We start from the raw sequence: 13,820 nt of genomic DNA on the forward strand, positions 1-13,820 counted from the left end.
TCAGTGAGATTGTTCTGTAGTTTCCACATTCTGTTGGGTCACCTTTCTTTGGGATAGGAACGAATATCGATCTCTTCCAGTCAGTTGGCCAAGTGGTTGTTCTCCAGATTTCTTGGCACAACTTGGTGAGCACATCCATGGCAGCATTTGTTAACTGAAGTACGTCAGTGAAATTGGCTCCAGGATAGGTCAAGGTTCAGAACTATTGTGCGTGCCATCACTATGGACTGAATGGAACATTAACAACAACAAACAATAAGCCACCAGAGCTCCCTCAGTTCTCCTATAAAGATTAATATTCTGAGAAATCATAATCATCTAGCCCTAAATTAATGCTAAAATGGCAGTAGAAATAATTTTCATTTTTAATATGCTTGCATAGGTAACTCTGGTGGCCTCGTGGTAAGAAACTGACCTTAAATCCTAAAGGCATGTGATTTAAATCCTTCAGCTGTTCCATGGGAAGCTAGGCAGTCTCCTCCTGTGCAATTGAACTGCTTCTGAGAACCCACTGGAGGGTCAGCTGTGTGTCAGTTCTGACTCAGTGTTACACAACAACAATATGCACTCAAACACATTGTTGTTGATGTTGTTGGTTACTGTTGAGTTGAGTATGACTCATAGTTACCCTGTGAACAGCAGATCTGAACTCTCTTCTATCCTGTGTCATCCTCATCATTTCTGACATACTTGAGCCCATTGCTGCAGTCACTGTGTCAATCCATCTGGTTGAGGGTCTTCCTCTCTTTTGCCATCTCTCCATTTTTCCAAATAAGATGTCCCTCTCTAAGGAATAGTCTCTCCTAGCAACATGACCAAAGTATATGTGATTTGAAATTTCATCATCTTTGCCTCTAAGGATCACTCTGGCTGTACTTTCTCCAAGACATATTTGTTTGTACTTTTACTCTTCTCCAGCACCACAACTCAAAGGCATCAGTCATCTTTATTAATTGTCCAGCTCTGAAATGCATTGCAAGTTATTTGAAAGAACATGGACTGAATCAGGCACATCTTAGTCTTTAAACTTACATCATTGCTCCTCAATAAGAAAGAAAGCTCTCTAATTGAAGACTTCCCAGTGCAAAATATACATTGAGCATTTCCAAATTTAATTGTGTTTGTCTCTTGTCTCTGTATTTGTTATGGTACCGTTTTCAGATCAGGGAAAAAAGTCCCAAGAACAAGGTTATGGAAGTGGCAGTTACTAGTTTCTGGAAATATTGAACACTCATTTTTTTCAGCCATCTTAAGCAAACTTTTAAAAAAGGTAAAGGAGCTTTTTTTAAATGTAGTGTGAAGAGAGGCATCCTTCAAATTTGTTTGTGAAAGTACAATTAGTTCTTATTCTTGTCAGCTACACAATAAATACAATATAGAATAAAACTTGATTGCCACAAACATTTTATACTAAATTTGATTTTCAAGATCTGTACTTACTCATTAATTAATTACTTGCAAGATTCAATTAATCATAATTTAAAAGGGTAATTGAACAATAGTGTGACAGCATTTTCCATTAATTCAGTCATTAATAATTTGCTCCTCCTTTTCATGTGCATGATGTAGGCTGATTAAGAAGTGGACAGAGAACTCATTGATTATAGATCAGGAGTTTTATTTCATTCTTTTTTGTTTTTGCAGTCTCTGGTCTAACGCCTCCCACTTTACAGCTAAACTGCACTGAGCATAGAGAAAGATCAGCGTCCCTGCTCCAAGTCATGTTCACATTCCGAAATGCTGACAAGGAGAATTAGATTCCCACTGCCGTCACATGTGATAGTGAAGGCAGAAGCTGCTGAAGGTGGGAAATTTAATGTCGAAGGAAGATGGTGAAGCAGGTGCTTGAGAACCAAATATTACCTTTCTTTTACTTTGTGAATTTAAGCAGTTTTTCTTATTTGGCCTGAGATGCAACTTATGATAGAGTCCAGCTTTTCTGTGTCCCCAAAAGAGGCCCTGATAGAATTAGAACAGGACCAGGAGGACTGAGCATTTATAGAAGTTGGAAGAGCAACAGCAAGAAGGCAAAGTTAACCAAGGTTTGTTTTTTATGTCTTTTGGATTTTAATGTTGTTGGTGTGTTTGGGGTTTGTTTGTTTTTTTAGTAGGACAATGAACAAAACCTTGCAAGAGATGAATCCTCAGGTGAACCCATAGTATTTGTGGACAAATATACTAAATAAATTATTTTCTGGACCTCTAGTTCACATCTGGAAAAAAAAGGAATTTTTTATTTCCTTGATCTCTGACATTTTCATATTCAAACAACACATAAAGTATCTCTTTTCATCATGAATTTGCCATCCATTTTGATTCACTATCATAGTCAACAATTACCATGTTCTTAGATGTTTTTATAGTTTTAATCTAGGTGTTTTTCCTAGTGATCTTTATTTTACACATATATAATTTCTAGTTAATGAGTCATAGACAGGATACAGTGAGGCAAGTGATGCTGTGTTTGACACACCATACAAATGTTGCCAGACTCTCTGAGAGCTTTTGCACAAGTGCAGTCACAAGGTGCCAGCAGAAGCTCATGGAGAACTTCTCCATGAAAAGATACAGAGACAAAGCATGATGATGCTGTTGTTGTGTATCATAGAGCTGGAACCAACCCATAGCTGACCCTCTGGTGGGTTTTCAGAGGCAGTTAATCTCACGGAAGATTGTCCATCCTTTCCCCATGGAGCAGCTGGTGACCTTGAACCACGTGCCTTTGGGATTGCAGCACAGCTTCTTGCCACTCGGCCACCAGAGCTTGCTAGTGCCTTATATTCACTGCCCTCCAGTCAGCTGTCTTATACAGTGACCCTCCACTGGCTTTCCAAATTATAAATCTTTAATGGATCAGGTTGCCCATCTTTCAGGTGTGGAATAGCTGTTGAATTCAAACCACTAACCTTTTGATTAGCAACTCAACACAATACCCATTATATCACCAGGGTTTCAGTCCTCAGTTCTGAGTATGTGTTTGGGAGATTGGTCAGTGGAAAGTCTTACAAATACTCTCAACTTTAGGTAGATTAAACAAATGTAGTTTTGCAGCTGTGTATCAGTAACACAAAAGAAAGATGAATTCAAGGTCAAGTTCTGTTCACTTTGTAAAGAACTGAGGGGTTTCTCTGACAATAGCTTTCTTTGATGTGTTTTCTGTTTAATTGGTTCCACGTTGTGTTATTTGTTTTCTTAAATGAGAATATTCCTTACTTGTGGACCAAATGTATTTCTAAAACAGTACTTTGCTTCTTCTTTATTATAATTGTAATTACATGGAAATGGTATTTACACACCATTGTGAGGTCACAGGGCATTTGCTATCTCTCATTGGCACCTTCTCACCTCAATTTTCATTTCCATTTATTGTACAAGGAGCACATTCAGGTTATATACATGAGCTGCAGCCAGGTAAAGAGCCTTTTGGAATATAGCCCAAATTAAAGGTAACAATTCAACTTCATGGTCATTGTTATTAAGTTAGGTATAAAAAGAAATACAATGTGAATGCTTTAGTATTTCATATGACTACCATGCAATTAAATGCAATGACTGGCATATAATGGGGTTTCACTAAAGGATGTCTTCTTTGTGAGTTAATTAATGTATATGACTTATGTATTCATAAAGGTAAATGAAAGAGGAGGATTAGTTTTCTTTCATTGTAATTTGTAAAAAGGAAAACAATTTTACAAGATACATTGTTTGAAAGAATTGAAAAGTGAACACCTTCAGCATAAAACATTCTGCAAATAATGTATTAGATCATTGGTTTAGCCTGGTATCAGACCTACTCCACTGGTTTTGTGATAATATTTGGGATGTTAGAGACCTTCAAGTCAGTATCAATTTATAGGGATTTCATATGACAAAATAAAAACAAAATTCTAGGGGGGAGGGTAGAGAAAATAGTGCAACAATGAATGAATGGAAACCCAAAATCTCTGTAAATGTTCATTAAAATGAATAAAATGTAATAAAAAAACACAAAAACAAACAAACAAAAAACCAATAAGTTCTAAACTATAGCCTTCATATGAGCAGATCACCTGATCTTACTTCTATATCAGAAAAATGAAAAGGCTTTAACAAACAAAGTAAAACAAACAAAATAAGAAATTTTGTCCAGGAGGCTGCAAGTTAAGACTCCATGAGGGCCCTGGAGGAAGGTTTGCGTCTCCCTTCAATGTCTACAGGCCCAGAATTCCTTAGGGATCTCCACATGTGGCTTGGAGGTTTCTGGTGCAAGGACCTGGGTCCACAGCACAGGCCTCCCTCCCAGCTCTTCTTTCTTGGTACCTTTCTTAACACCCTTCCTGCCTTCATCTGCTGGCTTCTCTTTCCAGTTCTCTCTTGCAAGATGAAAGGTGTTACAGATTCTATCACAGGGGAAACATCCCTTATATATTGGATCAAGCCTGTGATAGGAAGAAGGATGTTGCAGCCCACCCTCAATATTTTTATTACTGCAACTGAGTTATCAGTTCCTGGAGGACCATTATATAATTGTCACATTACATCATTACATCCAGACTATTAAAAGTCACGGCCCAGCCAAGTCGACATATGTCTTTGGGAAGCACAATTCTGACAGGTAATTCTCTACTCAAGCACCAAAAGAAATAGTGCAAATGTTTTGTACTCAGCTACTAAACTAAGGTTGATGGTTTGGCAATCTGCATCTGTAATTACGACCAAGAAAACCCGACCCAGGTCATTTCTGCTCTATAATGTGTGGCTCCTGGGCAGCCACGAATCAGAATCATCTTGACAGCGCCGAGTTTGGTGTTTTTAGTAGTCACTCACCCCACATTTCTGCTTTCTGCATAAATGGCCGCAGATCTCTCTGTGTGGAAAGTGCCCTGCCACCCAAGCCTTTCATCATGGGTAGAATATGGCAGTGATGGGCTTGGCACACAATGCAGACCTGGGGTCTTTTCATCAAGTTAAGTTCAGTGGTGCCAGTGCCCTGCTGCCAATGCCAGGTCCCACAGCGGGGCTTTTGACACTGAGAGATTTTGGCTGCAGCCATTCGCCTCTGCGGCTGAATCCCCAGCTTGCTTTCTTAGGCAGCTGCAGCTGCCTTCAGTTGGCTGAAATTCCATATCATGCCAGGGCAGGCAGAAGTGTTTTCAGCCGTCTTTCCCTCCTCATCATAAGGCCCTAAAAGCTAAAACTAAATCTACTTATGTTGCTTTTGTCTGCGTGGGTTCTCGTGTCAGCACTTTTACTCTGTGCTTGGTATATATGTGTGTGCTACATATGCATATGTAAAGCCATTACATACTGCAAAAAAGGAAAAAAATAGTATATATGTGTTGCTAAAGCTTGAGAAGTCTTTTATACTGAGACGGAAATAATGGGCAGAATGACTGACTTTCATAAATTCTGAATTTTATACCAGCAAATGAGTCTTTGTTACTACTTTGATTTATCAAGAACTGTAATCAAAGCCATTTTATTTCCTTAAATAATAACACTTGGAAAAAAGAGATAATGTTAGTTCATGTATAAAATCTTGATTACATTTCCTCTTGAGGATCTGCAGTCTTTGACCACTATCATGGTCTGATTTCTGTGTATAAAATGCATTAATCGTCTCTAGACTCAAATCCTTTTGAAGGCAAAGAGCAATTAGTTCATTGTTTGAACATTATCTTCTTTGTGTCATAAGATGTAGGAACTACCGTGTCCCTGGGCTAAGCCTAGTCCTGATTGCTAGGAGCCAGACACAATACCTAGTTTCTAATAACCTTAAAGGTTGGACAGTGAATAAGGCAAAGTGAAGAACTGATGCTTTGAATTGTGGTATTTACAAAGAGAATTGAATTATACTATAAATTGCCAAAAGAAAACCAAACAAATTGGATATGGATGTGGTGCAATCAAGTTACTCTTTTTTTTCCTCTTTTTTTTTTCTGTTTGTTCTTCCCCCACTCCCAATGTCTGTTTTAATTGTCCAATTGCCACAGTGCTTGTCAAAGCCAGTTCTGATTAATCTCCTTTGTCAGTGTGTCCCTTGCCATTCCCTATCACTCCTCCCTGAGAGAGACTTCACCCTGATTCATAAGGAAAAGGGGATGGCGTATTCTCTTAGCTACTTCCTGCTGAAAAGGGACACTGTGGGTTTCAGGGTAAAGGTCTTCTCTCACTACTCTGAAGGGCCCTTTGACAGTAGGAAACACAGACTATTATGGAGATTTATTTTGGAATTTAGATGCACTGTTATCAATTGTGCTTAGCCTTACATGTTCATATCCTTGAAGATGTATCATGGAAGTGTTGTAGCCTAGAAGATACAAATTTAACAAGTTAAAAGTGCATGAGTCAAAAATTGAAAAGCAGAGGCTATGACTGCTCCTGTGTAGAGCAGATGTGCTCAGTAGGGTTTCCACGTCTCACCTTCAGAAGATCACCAGGTGATTTGCCTTGCAAGGCACCTCTGGTTGAGTCCAAACCACTGGCCTCTCAGGTACTAGTCTAGTGCTTAACTCTTTGCACGACCCAGAGACTCTTGCTGTTGTTAGAGCCAGCAAGTTGACTTCCACTCATACCAGCCTCATGTACAATATGCTAAAACCTTGCTCGATCCTGCACCATCCTCGTAGTTTCCACTGTGCTTACCTCCATTGCTCTAGTCACGTGCTCATCCACCTCTTTGAGGGTCTTCCTTGTCTTCACTGACTCTATTTTTCCAAGCACAATGTCCTTTTCCAAGGCATGACCCTCCCTGACGACACACCCAGCACCCATGTAGCTGAACACTGTAAAGAAATGCAAATGAAGGCCCTAAATGAAAAGATCCAAGCTCCTTTTTTGTGTCACAAGAGTTCAAAGTACATCTTGAAGCTTGTGTCATCCATTGAGAATAAACAGAAAGACCCCAGTGAGAAAGAAGCTCTTGCCCACTGTTGCTGTGCATTTTGGTGTGAGCCCCTTCCCTGCTGAAATTTCACTTCACGTGATCATTTTCCAGCTGTAATTTTTTTTCAGGAGAGCTTTTTAAATAGAGAACAGTATTTGATTGCTTTTGTCCACAAGCTTTATTATACCTTCCAGCCATTACATTAGTCGTGTTACTTCACTTGACTTCTATTAATAGATGCTCATCAGTGGCACATCCATTAGCTAATTTCAAGATTTTACTGAAAGCTACCAAATAATCTTTTAGATCATTCATTAGCAGTCGGGTGCCTACATTTGCTACTCTTATGGACTTTCAGGTGGGGACACATTAGTTAAGGATGCTTCCATTTCATTTCAAGAGGAGACCAAAAAAACATCAAAGCATAATTCTTACACTGCTCATTCTCCTCTGGCCCAGAGTGGAAAGGGGTGAGTGGGTGGCTACGGAGACCTGGGCCTCATCTGGAATCCTCAGTGGCTGGGGTTAAGTTCTGTGTGAGGGAAGGAGAAATCAGGTCCATAGAAAGGAACCTCGCTGCTGTCAGATATTTCTCATACCTCAGCCATTGTGTGACCCTCCCATGCATTTATGACTCCCCACATCTCCATTTTACATTTTCTGAAATAACAGAAATTCACAGAATAGAAAATACATATATGATAAAAGGCATCCAAGCCATTCTTACTGGAGCCTTGGAGATTATGTAATTACAGAAGCACTGAATAAACTCAGCAAGACTAAGGCTTAGTAATGATGTTTCAAGAGTTGTGCCAACCAGTTTGCCACCCGTTGCCCTGCCTATCACCAGTGGGTTCCCCTGCACTTGAGAAGTAACTGTAATATCCAGGCCTGACTTTTAGAAGGAAAACAATAAAACCCCCTGTCACCTCATGTAATTTAAAATAAGTAAGTTAGCCTGTATAATTGGAAGTGAAGCTGACTTGTGAATTTATCACCAGTCTGTATAGAAAGGAGCCTTGGTTATCTATCATCTTCCTTGTTTGTTAAGCTAGTGGTGCTCACAGGAATTCTTCTCCAGAAAGAGGAATTTTCTTCATAAAAGTCTGAAATTCAGATGTGACTGAATTTAGGAGATCTGAATGATAATTTCAAGTTTCTGAGATGTTTCTATTTAACACATACAGCTGAATAATAAATTTTGTATCCTTTTATATCTGATAGTTTTAATGTAGAAAAATCAGAACTGTCTGCAGAGGGAAGAATAAATAGAGCAATTCTGACACAAAAGTGCATCATTTAAGTGATAAATGTACTTGTCTGTGTCTGGCAGTTCATAGACTTAGACTAGAAGAGTTTGTTTATCCAGACAAGGCCAAGGTAAAGTGTGATGCTTAAATGGTGGTGTTGCTAAGAGGTGCATCTTAACTGTTGTCACACATCCAAGACATATGAAAAAAAATATGGAAAAATACATGAAAAAAATAAATGGTTTTCTAGCCAAATACAGATTCCAGATTAGTCCCTAGTCCATCCTGGTTTCCATGCAGAGCCCCACATCTGCAGAAATAATGTATCCTCCACTGTGTGTAGCATGACAGAGTCTGCAGGATTTACTATACTCTTTAACTCTACTCTGCTCCTAGCATTTCCTACCATATCATCACATTCCTACTACTCAAAGAAAAAAAAAAAGACTAGGCAAATTATTTTGGGGGGAAAAAAGCATGCGCAGTCATGAAAAAGGAGAAGGTCAAACACTATTTTAGGTACTTTATATGTTTCCTTTTATATTCTTATGTTGTCGTTCTTATTATTATTATTGTTGTTTTTAAGTGTCGTCAAATCATAGGTGACTCATAACGACCCTATGAACGAAAGTCCTCAACACTTGCATGACTTTTCATCCTTTCTCTAGGTTCATAGGGCTTCTGGAGGCAAGCTATTTCAGAAGTGGATGCCACTCCTGATTCCAAGCTTGTTTTAATCGGGGAGCTCCACCAAACACTATCCACCATGGGTAACCATTATGGCATTTGACACATCAGTGTCACAGTGTTCAGCTTCACAACTTCACGACTTACCTATGTAAGGCAAGTGGAATACACCAGGTCTATACGACCTAGAAGAATGTTTGACCAAAAATAATTAAAAACAGGCCTGAGGGCCGCACATTAAAGTCAACCATTTTGGGCTTGGTAGCATCATTTTCTGTCCACAATTGAAAAAATGATTTCCCATTCCTACTATTGAGTAAACAGAGACTTCCAAGGTGACAAGTCCAAAGGAACACAGCTAGTAGTAATTAAAGCTACTTGTGTGCAAACTCTTCCTTTTTCTGTATACCTTGCTGCTATCAAGTATGTCCCTTGATTTCTCTTGGTATGATCACTACTGGATAAAATGAGATACAGTTAGAAGTCCTATATGTACTTAGAACCTGAAACTTTAACCTTCAGGGAAGCAGATGTGCTAAATAGAAAAAAAAAATCTTAGAAATTACATTAGGAATTAGAAAGTGTCATTCAGGCCTCCTAGATGAATCACACTTAAAATATCAGCCTCCTTTTCTGAAGGAGATTCCTATTTCATACAGTTGTGGTAAAACCAATATTTCTCAGCTCTGGAATGACTCAGAATTGTGTGCACAGATTTTAAAACTACACTTGCTTCTCTAACACGAAGCGTAAGGAGTTTGTTGTGCTGCAAACCAAAGATGGTAATGGTTCACATTTGAACTTTGAGGGAGAGAGATGGGGAATCTTCTGAAAACTTACCACAGGGTCAGCTGTGAATTAGTTCTGATTTGACAGCAATGAGTTAAGTTTTTAATGAGCATTAAGTGGGAGCAGGGAAACAGCTACATATTGTCTTAGTTCCTAATGTGATCGGGATGCATGGTAAGAACCATTGGATTAGGAATTTATCTAATTTATTCCAAACCATTTGCTAAGCATCAAACACATTAAAATATTCTTCTTCTCAAGCTGTTATTTCTTTGACATCTCCATGGGATCCTGCTTCCTTTCACATGAAATTATGGAATTGTATCTGTTTAGTGTATTCCAGCTCTTAATGTAGCTACCTAAGAGCTTTTAGAATTTTAAGAAGACTTGACCTAATGTATTTGCTAGGCAGGCCAGATATATTTTTGGTTTCTCTGATTCTACCTCATGAAGCCTCCTCTTAAAAGAGCCTCATCTCTGTCAGACTTCTCCAGAACCTCAACAGACCCCTAACAGATGGCTTGCCCTTATTCTGCATCCTGCTTAGCTTATACCTTTAATGCTAAGTGTTTAGCTAAAGTGATTCCATTTTATTTGATAACTATCATTTCCCTGGCAAATAACATCATGTTTGAGTTCCTGAACCCACTACCATTCATTTGATCTCAACCTTTTGTCATCTTATAGGACAGGGTAGAACGAATCCTTAGGATTTACAAGGCCTGGAGCCTCCACTCTGGGAGTTTGTCTGCTTAGCTAGCATCTTGATGAAGGTCACGTTGCTCACGTAAAGGAAGTTTTTTGGGACCCTCAAGCCAAATTTATTGATTTTTGAATGAATATTCCTTGAATGGCACAGCGATCTTTTGTCTATTTGCTGAACTGAACACCTTGGTGTTGCTGTGATGCTTCACACCAGTCTTGTCAAATACTGTAATGCTTACCCATTATCTACAGTGTTTGGATAAGCTTCCAGATTGATTTATGCTGAGATGCAGGAGTGGCGTCCACTCCTAAACCACATGCCCCTGGAATCTCTATGAACTTGGAGAAATGACAATAGTTATGGAAAGGTATTAGATCTTTTGTTCATAGAGTCGCTGTGAGTCGTGCTCGTGTTCGACTTGACGGCAATCAACAACAATAACATCTTTTTTTAAAACAAAAGTTTTTTATTTTAATTGTTATTTTAATGAAAGTTTACGGAAAAAATTTAGATTTTAAATCATTCATTTTTTTCACATTTTACCCCCTCTCCCTCACTTCCCCCCGTTCACTTTTTTATACATATATTTCTATTAACAAATGGATAGAAGTATTCACACAATGAAATGCTATGCAGCACTGACAAATAAGGAACTCATAAAATATTAAACAAGATGCGTGACCCTCGAAGACATTATGCTGAGTGAAATATCTCAGTCACAAAAGGTCAAATACTGCATAATACCACTGCTATTTTAAAAAGCTGTAAATCTTTACAAAAGTAAACTGCGACATCTTTCCCTTGCAGCCAGCTGGTAGGTCTAGATTACTACTTTTATTACTTTTCTTTAGCAGCCAAGAACTTTAAACATTCTGCCACCATAAAGCTTTTATGAGTCCCTACAAGTGAAAGCCTCAGGTCCCTGAACATTTTTGTGTTGAATACGCTTACAGCTAAGCGATGGCAGACCCATGCCATGTGGATGATCTGTCGTTTCTGATCTTGAAGACCCATTCATTCTCATTTTGGTCTCTGATGGTTCTAGATGCAGATCATCCTCCCACTTCTCTTGTTCTAAACTAGCATGTTAATACACTGACAATTCAGTAAGTTGGGAGGAAATGCAGACTCTGTGATAAAATGTTCACTTGACTGAAAAGAAGCAAATGAATATCTATTGTTTGTGTCAAGTATCTTTTGATTACCGCTTGTTGCCTGCTTTCCTGAGGTCAGTAGCTTGGATATCAGGTGTTGTCACATGACAATTCATAGATTAGTTGTAGTTGTCTTCTTGTTTTTTTCCTTCCCCCAATCTCTCAGGATAATAAAGCTTTCAAATAATAAGTACTAAATTTTCTCCTTGGAGGGTAGGATTTTGAACCCCATCTCACATACTTTGGGCCCGTGGCCAGGAGGGACCGAGCCTTGAAGAAGGACATCTTGTTCAGAAGAGTGGATGGACAATGCAGGAGAGGGAGACCCCGGATGAGATGGATTGATACAGTAACTGGGGCAATCAGGTGTGATTCAGTGAGTCTGACTCAGGACTTGAAAGGGTTCAGAGCTTCTGCACATAAGGTTGCTGTGAGTCACAAACAACTAGACGGCACATAACAACAACAAAAAGGACACTCCGTCATTCTTTAAACAAAATATTATTCTTTTTTCTTAATTATTAAGCGCAATGGGAGCTTTTTTCCAAGCTTTTCCCCCTTTCAGTCCATCTGAGCCTGCTAAAGTCCTGCACTGTTTTTGTAACCATCAGGCAGTCTGACAGGAAAAGGATGAACAAAAATGACGGAACCGGAAAGAGTGAGATGAATGCTGAGAACTCTAAGCCAAGCGAAGACATTTCTCCCACCCCACAACCATGCCCTAAAATAGAGATGCAAAATTGCACATGCTTATATTTCATTGGCCAGGTTAGGAGTTAGCAGAAATTAATAGCTGACTGCCTTCTTCTTAATGGAAGTGCTGCTGTGTCAGGGAAATGGGGGACAGAGGGGAACACAAAACAGAAGAGCTGCAAGGTTAAATCCATAGCCAGAGAAGCTGACTAGCTGGCTGACATGTCACAAGCAAAAGTAGTCTGAGATGCACCCTGAATGGGCCACTCAGCCTAGAACCCCTTGACTGAGCCCCCAAATGGGAATGACTATAAGTTGAGTATAAGCTTGACTGACTAGTGACCTTTTAAATCTAATGTCATTCTTTCCTCATTTAGAGGCAGACCAGCCAAGTGAGGGATTTGTCAGCTGTCCGAGTTGGCACTGATATAGACGCCTTAATAGTTACCGTATCCACCATCCTTATTTCTTCTACGTTTCTTTCCATTTCCTTCTACTCTCTACCATTTACTCCTTTCTCACCTTCTCTTTTCTTTTTTTTTTTTTTAATTCAAAGATGGAGGTGTCCTGCTGAAAATGAAAATAGAGTACACAGCCATTGTAAGCAAGGAAATGAATAATTTTTCCTCCAAGAAGAATGATTTTTCAACTTTTATAAAGTCCTAAGTATATATTTTCTTTCTTTGTTTATATAGCTCTTTTTTCTTGAGAGAAACATATACTAAGTCATCGCCAAAATTAACCTTTTTTTCCACATTAATTGATAGCCAATTGCCAAGTCTCCAGTTCCAAAATACCACAAAAACCAAAACATTTTTGTCTCATTCACCAGAAATAAATATATGAAACCCAAGACAAAATTTAAATAACCTATTTATATGATACAATTTCAGTCGAATTTTGCCCAAAACAAACTGTGATAGAAAGGTTCATTGAGAAGAAGGTTGGGGTGGGGGGATTCTCTTAAAGGGAAGGCTGATTGAGGAAAAGTCACATTTTTGAAGTCATTTCATGCTTGAAAACTGAACTATGAAAGTATTTCCCTCATGAACTTTTAGTGCTAATTAAGATGTTTCTTGGATTTTTTTAATGCTTGTTTATAATGGAAAATTTAATTCTATAACCTAACAACATCATGGATAATTCCCTAAGAAGGTAATCAAACTCAAAAGTTATTAGAACCAAGGCCTAAGAAAAATAGCCTAGTAAATGTGGATGCACTTGGCATTTCTAAAAAGCATAATACAGTGATAAGGTTTGTTTTATATCAGACAGCACTTCTTGTTGCATATCAGACAGCTGTCTCTTGCATTTCAGACTCACTGAAGGAGACTGTAAAGGTCTTTTTAAACTATATTTCTGTTCCTTCTGCTGTGGAATAATTTGCCAACATTAAACTGGGCAGATAATTTCTAATGTCCCCAATGATCTCGTAAAGGTTGATGAGAAACTGAAGAAAAACTCTCACAAAGTCATATGTTAAAATGTAGAGAAAGCATTGGCAAAGAATATTTTTAAAGTCTTCACTCTGCTATTACAGACTTTGCCACGTGTGAATGTAGAGAATGAAGCAATTGGCAGGACTACTTCTTGCAAGGCTCAATCTCTAAGTCAGAATCTACAGAGGAACTGCCTAAGGGTTGTTCTTCTCCATTGTTGCTTTGACCTTTCTGATC

At 38.7% G+C, this 13,820-nt stretch overlaps 1 protein-coding gene across 2 annotated transcripts in view; it reads left to right on the forward strand.

Moving 5' to 3' along the window:
* Positions 1-13,820, forward strand: part of SLC8A1 (solute carrier family 8 (sodium/calcium exchanger), member 1) — a 414,184-nt gene that overhangs the window by 255,553 nt on the left and 144,811 nt on the right. The gene's annotated exons all lie outside the window — the stretch shown is intronic.

The sequence above is a fragment of the Elephantulus edwardii genome, unplaced genomic scaffold (genome assembly GCF_000299155.1).
Source record: "Elephantulus edwardii isolate Elephantulus edwardi_28Jun2011 unplaced genomic scaffold, EleEdw1.0 scaffold00019, whole genome shotgun sequence".
NCBI classification, from domain to species: domain Eukaryota; kingdom Metazoa; phylum Chordata; class Mammalia; order Macroscelidea; family Macroscelididae; genus Elephantulus; species Elephantulus edwardii.